Source organism: Adiantum capillus-veneris, chromosome 6 (assembly GCF_014529385.1).
Source record: "Adiantum capillus-veneris isolate H3 chromosome 6, ASM1452938v2, whole genome shotgun sequence".
In the NCBI taxonomy this organism is placed as follows: domain Eukaryota; kingdom Viridiplantae; phylum Streptophyta; class Polypodiopsida; order Polypodiales; family Pteridaceae; genus Adiantum; species Adiantum capillus-veneris.
This window is the reverse complement of record NC_140936.1, coordinates 42548819-42560714: the sequence shown is the minus strand read 5'-3', so window position 1 is coordinate 42560714 and position 11896 is coordinate 42548819.

The following is an 11896-nucleotide window of genomic DNA, read 5'->3' as shown; positions in this document are numbered from 1 at the left end:
GAGTGGTTGCAGCCTGATGTTTGTCATCCATCTTATCCATAAAGGAGAAGATGGTTTCTGATATTCTTTTCTCGTTGAAATTTGAGAAGGATTTTAGGTTTGTAGGCCTAAGTCGATGTTGTCACGTGAATGTTTTTGTGCATTTATTTGAGGCCCCGCCATTCAATGTCACACCCACTATGTTTATATGCAAGAATGTGTCTTTTGAAGCATTACAACCCTTGTTAGGAGAGAATTGGGGATTTATAGAGGGTATGCATCAGGGAAATAGATATTGATGCAAGCTAGGGGATTTACGTATTGGAATACAGTACTTAAAAGTTTGCACAACTTTGTATATACGCTTCCACCTAGAGATGTGGATGTGTAAGACTGGGAAATGGATACCTCTACAAAGCCTTGAAGGTAATCTTGTGACATTTGACATTCATATTACAATGCCAAATGATGTTTCTGAAAATTTTCAAGTTAGTGATTGCACAAGCTAGGGGCTTGGGATATGGTACTTAAAAGTTTGCACAACTTTGTATATACGCTTCCACTACGAGTGGTGGATGTGTAAGACTGGGAAATGGATACCTCTACAAAGCCTTGAAGGTGACATTTGACATTCATATTAAAATGCCAAATGATGTATGTGAAACTGTGCAAGTTAGTGCTCAAAGTTGTTGACACAGTTGCCTTGGTCACTTCAAATGTTGTCGTTGTAGAGCACGCAAACGTCACGAAGGAGTTGTTGGCAGGCAAAGCCAAGCTTCTGGCAAATCAACAACCTCTTCCTGTCGAGTCACTTGACTTTGATGCCCCAAACATCATTGATGAGAGGAGATCATCCCTCAACCTTTACCTCACAACAATTATGGACGATGACGACATGCAGCATGCAATAATTGTCTTCCTTGTGTAATTGGCCATCCCAATGTATTTTCCTAACACAAATTTTTACGAGATCGTTTGGACATGGAGGTATGGGTAGCTCGCAAGGGGGGAGAGAGCAATGTTTTTAGCCCAGAAGCAGCACTTGCAAACTTGAAGGAACACAAAGAATTGTATTGTACAATGTCTCTCTTGATGGGAGAAACCATAATACAAAGCCTTTTGGAGAGGGGACTGGCTCCATGCAAATCCGGTCCTCAACTGTTGTCAATAGCTTAATTTATCTCTCTTTTGAAAGTATTGTTGATGCTATCTAACTAGGTGTTATGCTTTTTGTTGCTCTCTCTCCACCCAAGCACTCTTGTAATTCTCACTAGGAATCTATTCTAATGAAATGCCCACTATGTTCATGCTAATTTCCGCTACACATAAGTTTTTAGACCATTAAATGTTACATTGGTATCAGAGCCCAAGGTTTCTCTTTTCTTGCTCAAGAAGGGAGGTCCTCAAGCTAGCTATAAATGGTTGGTATTATTAATTGCCTGTGAGTAAGTAGAATAGGGATTTTTCAGCCTTGCAGTGCGCCTGCCTTCGTGCAGTTAACGGGGCATCACCATCAAGAGCTATGGTCTTAATAGTGGAGTCCTACGGGGCTTGCCTATGGCTTAACCACTGTTGAGCTATTAGAAGCTTGACAGGAGCCGGTGTTGTTTTGGTGTCGAAAGACCCTCTCTTCTATTCCTTGCAATTAATGGTATTCCAACGGCGGGTACAGTAGCTTGAGTGCTTTTTCTAAAGGTGTAAAGAGGAGTAGCAACTAGGGCTTGAAGTGCCAAAGTATACCTAAAAGTTGTTAGAATGGCTAACAATAGTAAAGAGAGTGAAATTAATGTTGATAACATTGATTTTGCTCATGAGCAAGCTACTAATGATGCTTCAATGCTTGTTAACTGTCTTGTTTCTAGGCTTCAACAAGCCATGGGCAATCCATCTCTCCAAAGTGAAGTGAAACGGCAGCTCCGTGCTCATGGGATTCTCCAAGCTCATCACCATGACGAGAGAACACCTAGGAAGCCTCCTTGTGAGACTCCCAAAAGAGGTCTCTCTCCGATTCGGGAAGAAGAAGAGAATCCATACGAAGGGCCCAAGAATTTACTTCTTGCTGATGCATCTCCTTCCCAAAGGAGAACTGAAGAGCCTCCACCGAAGGAACGAGAAAGAAGTGAGTCTCCCGCCACCTCGGCGGAGATGGCTCCACGAAGACGGCGGGCTAAACGCTCTCCATCACCACCAAAGTGGAGAAGACCATCACACTCTTCTCCATGCCATAATTCAAAGAGGGATGATAAAAAGCAAGAGAAGAAAAAGGCGAGAAAGAGGACACCCTCTTCTCTATCTTCTTCATCCTCTTCCTCTTATGAAAGTGATAGTGAAGACAACGAAGATCAAGACAAGAAAAAGGCGAGAAAGAGGTCACCCTCTTTTCCACCTTCTTCAAATTCTTCACCGTCTGAAGAAAGTGATGGTGCAACCTTTGAACCATCAAAAAGAAGAGGCCATAGGAAATCCTATGTTGCATGGAAGAGGTCGTCCAAGCTGAAGAAATTCAAAGAGGGAGGGAAGAGCATCTCTTTCCTTACCTATGATGGTACCTTTGGTGCTACGGACAAAGTCTTGGCCTTTATCCAGCAATTCGATGCGGCGTTTGGAGATGAGGGCTTCATGGAGTCCTCTAAGCTACGCCATGTAGCTATGCACTTTCAAAAGTCCGCCAGGCAATGGTGGTCTAGCCTACGAGCCAACGGTGAAGCTCCACAAACATGGAAAGCTCCACGAACAAGAGCAAATAGCAAGAGGGCTCGCCCAAGAGAGAGAGGGGGCTGATTTTTGCAAGGCATTATCACACACACACTCACACAAGCTCATGTGTGAAGAAAGAGAAGACTATCCCCTCCCAAGCTTTAATGGAGAGCTCATCACCTACTCCAAGCTTGTGAGATAGAAGCCTACATCGACACACTCTTGGCTTGTGGATGCAAATCCAACCAAGAGCCAAGCTTCAATGCATGCTCATCTCCTCTACCAAGATAATTACTAATCTAAAGCTATGCTAATATGAGTGATTATGTGAGGAGATGTACATCTTTCTCGTAAGATACTCCTTCTTCCTCTCAATCTACTCTCATACCCTGCTAGCTCTCACCATCTTCTAAGGTATGTGAGGTCTTGGGTCTGAGAACGGGGATAATTAAAGTTTTGTTTACTAAGTGTTTTGCTTAGTGCATGAAGCTTTCATCTTCATTGCACTAGCTAGTCTTGAAGGAACACAAAGAATTGTATTGTACAATGTCTCTCTTGATGGGAGAAACCATAATACAAAGCCTTTTGGAGGGGGGACCGGCTCCATGCAAATCCGGTCCTCAACTGTTGTCAATAGCTTAATTTCTCTCTCTTTTGAAAGTATTGTTGATGCTATCTAACTAGGTATTATGCTTTTTGTTGCTCTCTCTCCACCCAAGCACTCTTGTAATTCTCATTAGGAATCTATTCTAATGAAATGCCCACTATGTTCATGCTAATTTCCTCTACACATAAGTTTTTAGACCATTAAATGTTACATATATATTTATATTTAATAAATATTTAAATGGTAATGTTTAAAAAGGCTATTTGGTGATATTCATAGATGCAATATGCAGAATAAAGAATAAAATAAATAACAAAAATTTAATGTACTTAGCTGAGAAATAGCGGTGGCGTCCAGTCTGGAATGGCGATGCGCTAGGAAATTGCCAGAAAAAGGGAGTGGTCCGACGGTGCGTCAGCGAGCCGATCGAATTTCGTAGCGCCCGCTCTCCCGTATCCCAAAAGGTAATTTTAGCTTTCGCTGTAAAATTTGATTCATAAAGTCGGCTATCTTTGGTGAGAGCGGAACTCTGGAAATTATAATGAAGAAAGTTGAAGCACCAAATTTGTCGGATATGATCTGCGAGGAATGGACAACCAATATTTCCCTTTGAACAGCAAGAGAGAAAGCTTGTGCGGCCAATCGAGTCGGTGGCTTGGGGTTGGCGGAGACCGACCAAGCGAATTAGAGAAGGGTGTACAAGTCCTTAATAAAAGCCAATTTGGTTCTTAAGTTGAAATGCCAATTTGCCAGAGTAGAAATGGAAAGGCTTTGGAGACTTATGTTAAAATAGAATTGAAGGTTACAGTGGGCTGTCGACCAATTTACCCAAAAGGCTTTTAAGCCACTCCTTTTAATCAAAAGGTGTGTCCACTCACCAAATATAGCATGCAACGTGCAGGTTCAGAGAACGACAACGCCTATTTGGTTTGGAGATGATGGTGAGTGAGGGGTGACGTTTCGGCCTGCGTGCAAGGAGGCAATAATACTCACACAGCCCGGACGTCCATGTTGATGGCAATTTCGAGCTTTTCGAGCAGGTCGACAAAGATTTTTTTTTTTTGTGTGTAAGCAAGGATTCCCACTGAATTGTCTCGCCTTGTTCCTTCTCTTCGTTTACGCCTTCCTATGCCGCTTCCCAATGACAAGATGAATCGACGTGACTCAAATTTCCCTGGTTGCTTTGACTCTTGCTCTCTCTTTCCTTTAGCAAGCCATAATCCGCCTTCTTCTTCCCAATTTCAACTTCACTTCCAAAGTTGTAATTAAGCTTTCCAACTTTCAATTATGCATTGGCTCACTGTCTCGTCCGTATCTTCATGTATACACAAGCTTAGCTAGTGCTTAAATTTAACCGTTGAACATACCTGTTCTTGATCGTCTTGAAGCCGAAATTGAAAATTGATTGCCGATTAGTAGCCGATTTGTCGCCAAATAACGACCAAGCAAAATTTCGTTTGCAAATTCGATCGATTAATCTTTGAATTGCCACGAATCCTTGAATCTGAGAATTGCAAGTCGATGAATTGCAATTTGAATTTTGTCGATTCAAGGAATCTCTTCTTGCTTGAAACTTGATGCCAATTTTTCCTTGAACCTGAAGCTCTGATACCACTGTTGGGAGAAGAGGGGGAGATCGACCGCTTAAACAATTCAACACAAGCTTCCAAGCATCACCATCAACCTGTCCACCTCTTCTTTCAATTTCTAAGCACACACACTCACACCTAGACTATCACACACACACACACACACACAGTAAACATAGAATTGACATAGACATGCTTGTAAGAGAGTGTAAGAGATGTGTAAGAGATGGAGACTAGAATAGAGAGTACACAGTAAAATAACCATAGCATAAGAGAGTAGAGAAGAGAATCTTCAAGAGAAAGGCCTAAATCTAGCCCCAAACTCCACTCACCTCTTTTGTGGAGTTGGTATTTAATATATTATTTTTGAGTTTAAGGTGCCAAAAATTGAGGCCCTTCTTTTTACAACCACTTCAGTTTTGTAAATGAGTGAAGCTCATTAGTTCTTGCATGACCCATAAGGGGAGTTCCCACTACAACTATTTACAGAGCCATAGTGGCTTATTGAAATGATGTTCTAAGATACTGTGCAAATATAAAATGGCCAAGAGTAATTGTTGTCGCCTCTTCATCAACTCCCCACATATCACTCTACAAAATCATCATCAACTCAATTAGTAAAATAAATAGACAACACATAATTAACCATTACGTCTGCTATCCCAATTGCAGCTAACCACTACAACGGGAGGGTGCCCAGTCTTGTAACAGGTTTGTGGGCTTAATACAACATCATAAGTCTAGTGGTATGGTAACTTGGTCTAAAAAGTTGAAAAATGGGGAAGATGTAAATAATCGCGATTATTTACTTCTGGTAATTTTTTTCATTTTTTTAATCAACTAAGCATGTACACATGTCTATCACATCAATATAAGCCTATGAATCAAGTTTCATTGAGTTTGAACGATTTTTTTCCCAAATTACACTCAAGTTCCTGAAAGGCAATACAGACTTTAGTTTTTAATCAATTTTTTGTCAATTTGGTGATCCAATTCTTAAGTGCCTTTACAAAAGTTGTTTGTACACATGCATAGATTCACTATGCATAGATTCACTATGCATAGATTCATTGTATCAACCTTGGTCAGTTTTGAGCTGAAAGTAAATAATCACGAATATTTACTTTAGGCCTAAAATGAACACGCTTTTTTGCACTTTTTCATTGGACAGTCTTTTCATGAGTTATTGTAAGCCTATGAATTAAGTCAAAACTTAATTTGGTATAAAATGTCAAGAAAAAGTAAACAATCTAAGTTTTTGCAAACTCTTGAAATTTTTACCTCAATGTGTCCTTGAGCTTACCCATTGGTTCATACATTTGTCAAGCATACTCTCCAGCCGAATTGAGTGGTTGGCAGTCTTTGCGTGCTATTTTTGGCCGTAGACCTAAAATTCTACAGCTTCAAATAACAACTCATAATTGATTCTTTCGGAGAGAGCAATGTTACCCACCTCAGATCTACTTACCCTACGCCTAGTTTCTACTACAATGGGGTTGTGGAAAGTGTCCACAAACACTCATTTTCTTGTTTTTTATGGTTCTTGAGCCTTGATCTTAAAACTTGTCTCGTCCATCAATCATTTCTCAAAATCCTACTCTAGTTCTACAATCCTACAATCCTAAAGGCACTCAGCAATTACGATTACTTTCAAGCTACTTCTACACAGCAAAAGGCGACAGTCTTAAGCTATGCGGTTTTAAAACAAAAGTTTCTACCCTAGGAGATCCTAGAGGAAGTTAAAGGATAACTTCACAAGACACTCGTGTTTTTCCCTAGTTTAGGTCTCTTCGATCCCCGACAGCGGCGCCAAATGTGGGACGGGTGTCTAACGTCACTCCTATCTTATTGAAGATATAGTGAGAACGACAAATAAATTGTCAATCCATGGGACGAAGCTAACTTGACCAGTTCATAGAGGCTACACGAGGTTGTCAATCTGTTAGAAGACACAAACAACTCGCATCTAACTCGAGCTACACTCAAGTGACTGAAATCACCAAAAGCCAATCGCTCATTGGCAAACAAATCAGATCCGTTATAGCATCAAACGACATCCAAACGTTACGAAACTTCTAGGACATGATTATAAGACCTAAGCACACATGCTTATGGTCTCAAATCCCACTTTAGGTCAAGTGCAAAAATCACGATCATTAACAATAATTGACCTAGTCGTTTTCGACCCAGAATGCATCTAAATGCTTAGCAATGATGCCCCAATACCTCGCCTATGCTTAGTTTTTATTTTGAAGTTTAAATTCCTACTTATGATGAGATTAGGCCGTGGGTCGGCGATGCCAAAAGCTACAAAATACTGTGAAATGCTTATGTCATGCGTAGAGCTCTTACCTGCTGCGGTTGCAACGTAACAGATGCAGCTGCAATGTGACAATCGAGGAGGGAGTAGGAAGCATGAGAAGGAGAGAAATGAGCATCGTTAGCTCACACTGTGTATTTCATTATCCAAAACTTAAAAATAACTTACAAAAATTGGCTTTTATACCTTAGCCACGATTTTTGGTGGTCAAAACTAATAATCTGGGAGCTCTAACTAAAGATACGTAAAGACAGGTTGATACAATCTGGAAGCTTGTAGCCCTGGCTCATCAATTACAAGGCTTATCTAGAAAATAGGAGTTACAATGTTCTCAATTCATCAAAATAATAAATGTTTTTACAATGAGAGCTCTGAAAAATGGTATTAGAGTTTGCTTGCTACTAACACCTCTCTTCCCTTTTGGGAGACGGGGAAAATGACTATAGGATGATCTTTTCCTCTTGGAAGGAGTTGGGGATTGTCGAGACCGCCATCTTCGTGGAGCCACATCTTCAGAGGAATTCGGAGATTCACTTCTTTCTTGTTCATTGGATTGTCGAGACCGCCATCTTCGTGGAGCCACATCTTCAAAGGAATTCAGAGATTCACTTCTTTCTTGTTCATTGGATTCCTCCTCTTCTCTTATCAAAGAGAGTCGTCTTTTGAAAGTATCAACAAGAGGCTTCCTAAGATCTCTTTCTTCTTGGAGAGGTCGGAAAATCCCACAAGCATGAATTTGTTGGGTAACTTCAGCTTGCAAAGCAGGGTTGCCCATAGCTTGTTGCAACCTAGTAACAAGGTAGTTCACAAACATTGGGGCATCATGAGTAGCACCTTCATGTGAAAAATCAAAGTTGTCAATATTCATTCTACTCTCTTTATTGCTGTCAGCCATGCTAACTAAATTTAGGTATATGCTACTTAGTGCTTTGGTACCCTCAAAAACCTTAGCTGCTACTCTTCTTTACCTTTGAAAATTAGCTCTCAAGTAGCCACACTCATGGTTTAGAGACTGTTGATTGCAAAGAGTAGAGAAGAGGGTCTAACATTGCTCGGTTGATTATGGTTCCTGTTGAGCTTGCTAGTAGCTCAATAATGGTTAAGCCGAAGGCAAGCCCCAAAAGATTTCATTATTAAGCCTATAGTTCCCAACGGTATACCTCGAACTAAGTCCTTTCCAACCAAGTTAATAGATCCCTGTCCCACTTATTGTCTTGCAATGAACATGTCAAACCTTTCATAGACTACTTAAGGACCTCTCTTCTTAAGCAAGAAAAGAGAAACCAATAGTTATGATATCAATGTAATGGAAATAGACTGTCAATGTTGAGAATAACCAAATTTAGAGAATTGTAGTGAGATTTTTTATGAGAATACTTTGAGAAATTATAAGGGGAACTTTATTAGAGGTAGCAACATAACCATTATACTTAATTAACTTGGCATGAACTATACTTTGCAGGAGAGAAAATTACAGAACTTGACAACAATTGAGGACCGGATTTATGTGGAGCCGGTACCTCCTCCAAAAGGCTTTTGTGTTATAGCTTCTCCCACAAAGAGAGACTTGGTACATTACAAACGTTGTGTTCCTTGAGACCTTGATGGTGAAATGAAGATAGAGAGATTCATGCACCACAATTATGGTTGTAACTTAATCTAATGAAAGAATTAACTTGTCTCCAGCCTCAGTCCCAAGACATCAACACCTTTGAAGGTGGAGAGAGCCAGTAGGGAATGAGGGTAGGTAAGAGGAAGAAGAAGTAACTTACGCGAAAGAAGTAGTGTCCTCTCATACCATTATTGATAGATCTTAGCATAGCATAGTAGAATAGTAATGGAGATGAAGAAGATGGCAAGCATAGCATTGAAGCATGGCTCTTGGTTGGATTTGGATTCCATAGCCAAGAGTATTGGTGTAGGCTCTCAACTTCTCAAGCTTGAAGAAGGAGATGAAGTTCTCGCACTTTCACCAAGTGAGAATGTGTGTGTGTGTGTGTGTGTGTGTGTGTGTGAGAGAGAGAGAGAGAGAGAGAGAGAGAGAGAGAGAGGGTATATGGTCAAGCTACCCCCCTCCTTGCTTGGATCGACCCCTCTTCCTAGCTCAAGCTTGAAGTTGATTGAACCTCCTCTAGACCAGCCCATCACATGCATTAGACATATCAAACAACCGTGGTAGCATTTGGACAAGTGTCCTCCTTTCCTCTTTGAGAGAGAGAGCTTGAAAAATGTTTAAACAATTTATTAAATAAACTAAATTCTCATTGGACCCCTTCTAAGGTCAACCAATAGGCTTTAGGTGCTACATGAGGGTAGCATGTGTAGGTGCTTGACATGTGTCCTTATTGCCTTTTAGGTCTTGGGATTGCCTTGAGTGAGTGTGTGTGTATTTTGTCTCATGCTCCTACTTGTAGGGCTCATCCTCCCTTGTGTAGGGATATTGTTGACTTTGGAATAGCTCACCCCTTAAGCACCTTAGTCATGAAGCCCCTCAAGCACCTTGGACATAAAGCATGACAAGCACCTTAATCACCTTAGTCATAAAGCACGACAAGCACCTCAAGCACCTTACTCATCAAGCATGAGAAGCACCTCGAGCGCCTTAGTCAACTCAAGCACAACAAGTACCTCAAGCACAGTCTTAGCTTCTAAGGTCTAACATACTCTAAGGTCTTGGGTCTAAGGACTTTTAACACTAACTTTGGAGGTCTTTAATGAAGCTAACCCTAAGGTCTTTTAAGCTCCATTAGCTGGCATTGCTCTTGCTAGACCATCTCACATTTGGACCTATTGCATTTGGTCCTGTATTGAGATAAATCTTAAAACACATCTCCATATTCTAACTCTTGTTCGCGTTTATTCACCCACATTAAATGATCAGTTCAATATGAGGAAATCATTTGGGTTAGTTAGATATTAGATTTTATCACATCCCCTCTCTATCTCTCCCCCTTTTACTCTACCTCCTTCTTTATCTCTCCCTCTCTATCTATCCCTCTTCCATTTCTTTCTCTCCCTCTTCCTCTTCCTCTCTACCTAAACCCTAGGCTAGAGGTTATCCTAAACCCTCTACCTAAAGCCTAACCCTAAATGAAAAGCCTAACCTAAAGCCTAGCCTATACACTCTATTTCAAACCTAATGTTAACCCTAAATCCTCTACCCCAAACCTAACCCTAACCCTAAAGCCTTAAGCCTACCCTCTACCCTAAACCCTACCCATCCCTAACCCCAAACCTTGTAAACTCTAAACCCATCTATACTCTCTACCCTAAACCTAACCCTAAACTCTAAAGCCTAAACTCTAGCCTAGAGCCTACTCTCTACCCTAAAGCAACACTCTACCCTAAACTCTGAAATGCCCAGGGAACTGCCTTGGCCCGGATTCACCACCGAACCCCCCTTATATAGCCCTTGGCCCTCAAATCCCCTATTCCACACTGGCAACTGACCACCTAGCCCGGGTCTGTGACCCCCCACGGGTATGCCCTTGGCATGACATTACTCCCCGTTGCGGGAGTGATTCACACGACCTATAAAGTGCGTGTAACACAACCTAGATCAACATAATGTCAATCGAGGACACAAATGACACAATAGGCACACAAAGGAAATCTCTTTAGCTAGTCATACTAAGGCCATCCTACACATACAACACTCTGGAAACCCATCAAATCATACCAAAATGATATGAAACTTAAGGAAGACCTTCCCCTCACTAGGATACACTTGTCCCTCAGCCTCTACACTCAAAACTCTCACTCTAGACCCATATGTGAAAAATGCATATAAAGAGAGAGCAAAATTTTGAAGTGCTTGAAGCTGAAATTTATGAGTACCTATACGGAGCGTATGTCACCATGATTCTAATGACTACTTGCACGCAAAAAACAGACATCGTTTGATATACTTATAGCTGCAAATAGCTCGTAGATGCACGAGTGTGTTTGCTCCGTTCCGCGAGGAATGGTTGGCATCGGTGCGTAGCTCTTGCCGAGGCTAGTGCAATGGTGCAGTCGGATCTACAATGTGATGAACGAGTAGGGAGTAGCACCAGGATGAAGCTCACGCTCTCTCTCTTCCTCTCTCACACACGATCGATGACAGCTTAAAACTTATGATTATGAAAAAGTTGTTTACAAAAGTGACCTAGGTACCTTATATACTAAGGCTACCTTAGGTTAACCAAAAATAGAGTATGAAAATGGCTTGGTATTTACAATCTAGAAGTTCCATTGCACCATGGCTTCTGCAACTAGACTACCTACTTATTACAAACGATGTTTATGGACATAATCCTTAGCATTCCATAACTCTCAAAAAATAAGGCTTTGTTGAGTTATGCCATGCTATTGACCCAACCGTCAACACTCCCCCCCTTCGTGTTCATGTCGTCCCTGACATGACTTGGTTATCGATGTCGGTGCAGTCTTTGTTGTGATGTAAAGAAAGTATAGGCTGTATCTTTTGCATGAGCTCGTCTTGTTTGTCCAATCCGATGTACATAGTCTTCACATGATTCAAGAAAATTGTCATAACTAGTTTCTAATTTCCTAAATGATTTTCTCATGTTGAACTGATCATTTGATATGGACTAGCCATAGTAGGGATCCAAAGGAGGGAAAATAGGGATCCAAAGGAGGGGGCCATCTGCAAAAGAGCAATGTGCAACAATGGGCTTTAAAGACTAGGTTCAGCCCATTAAG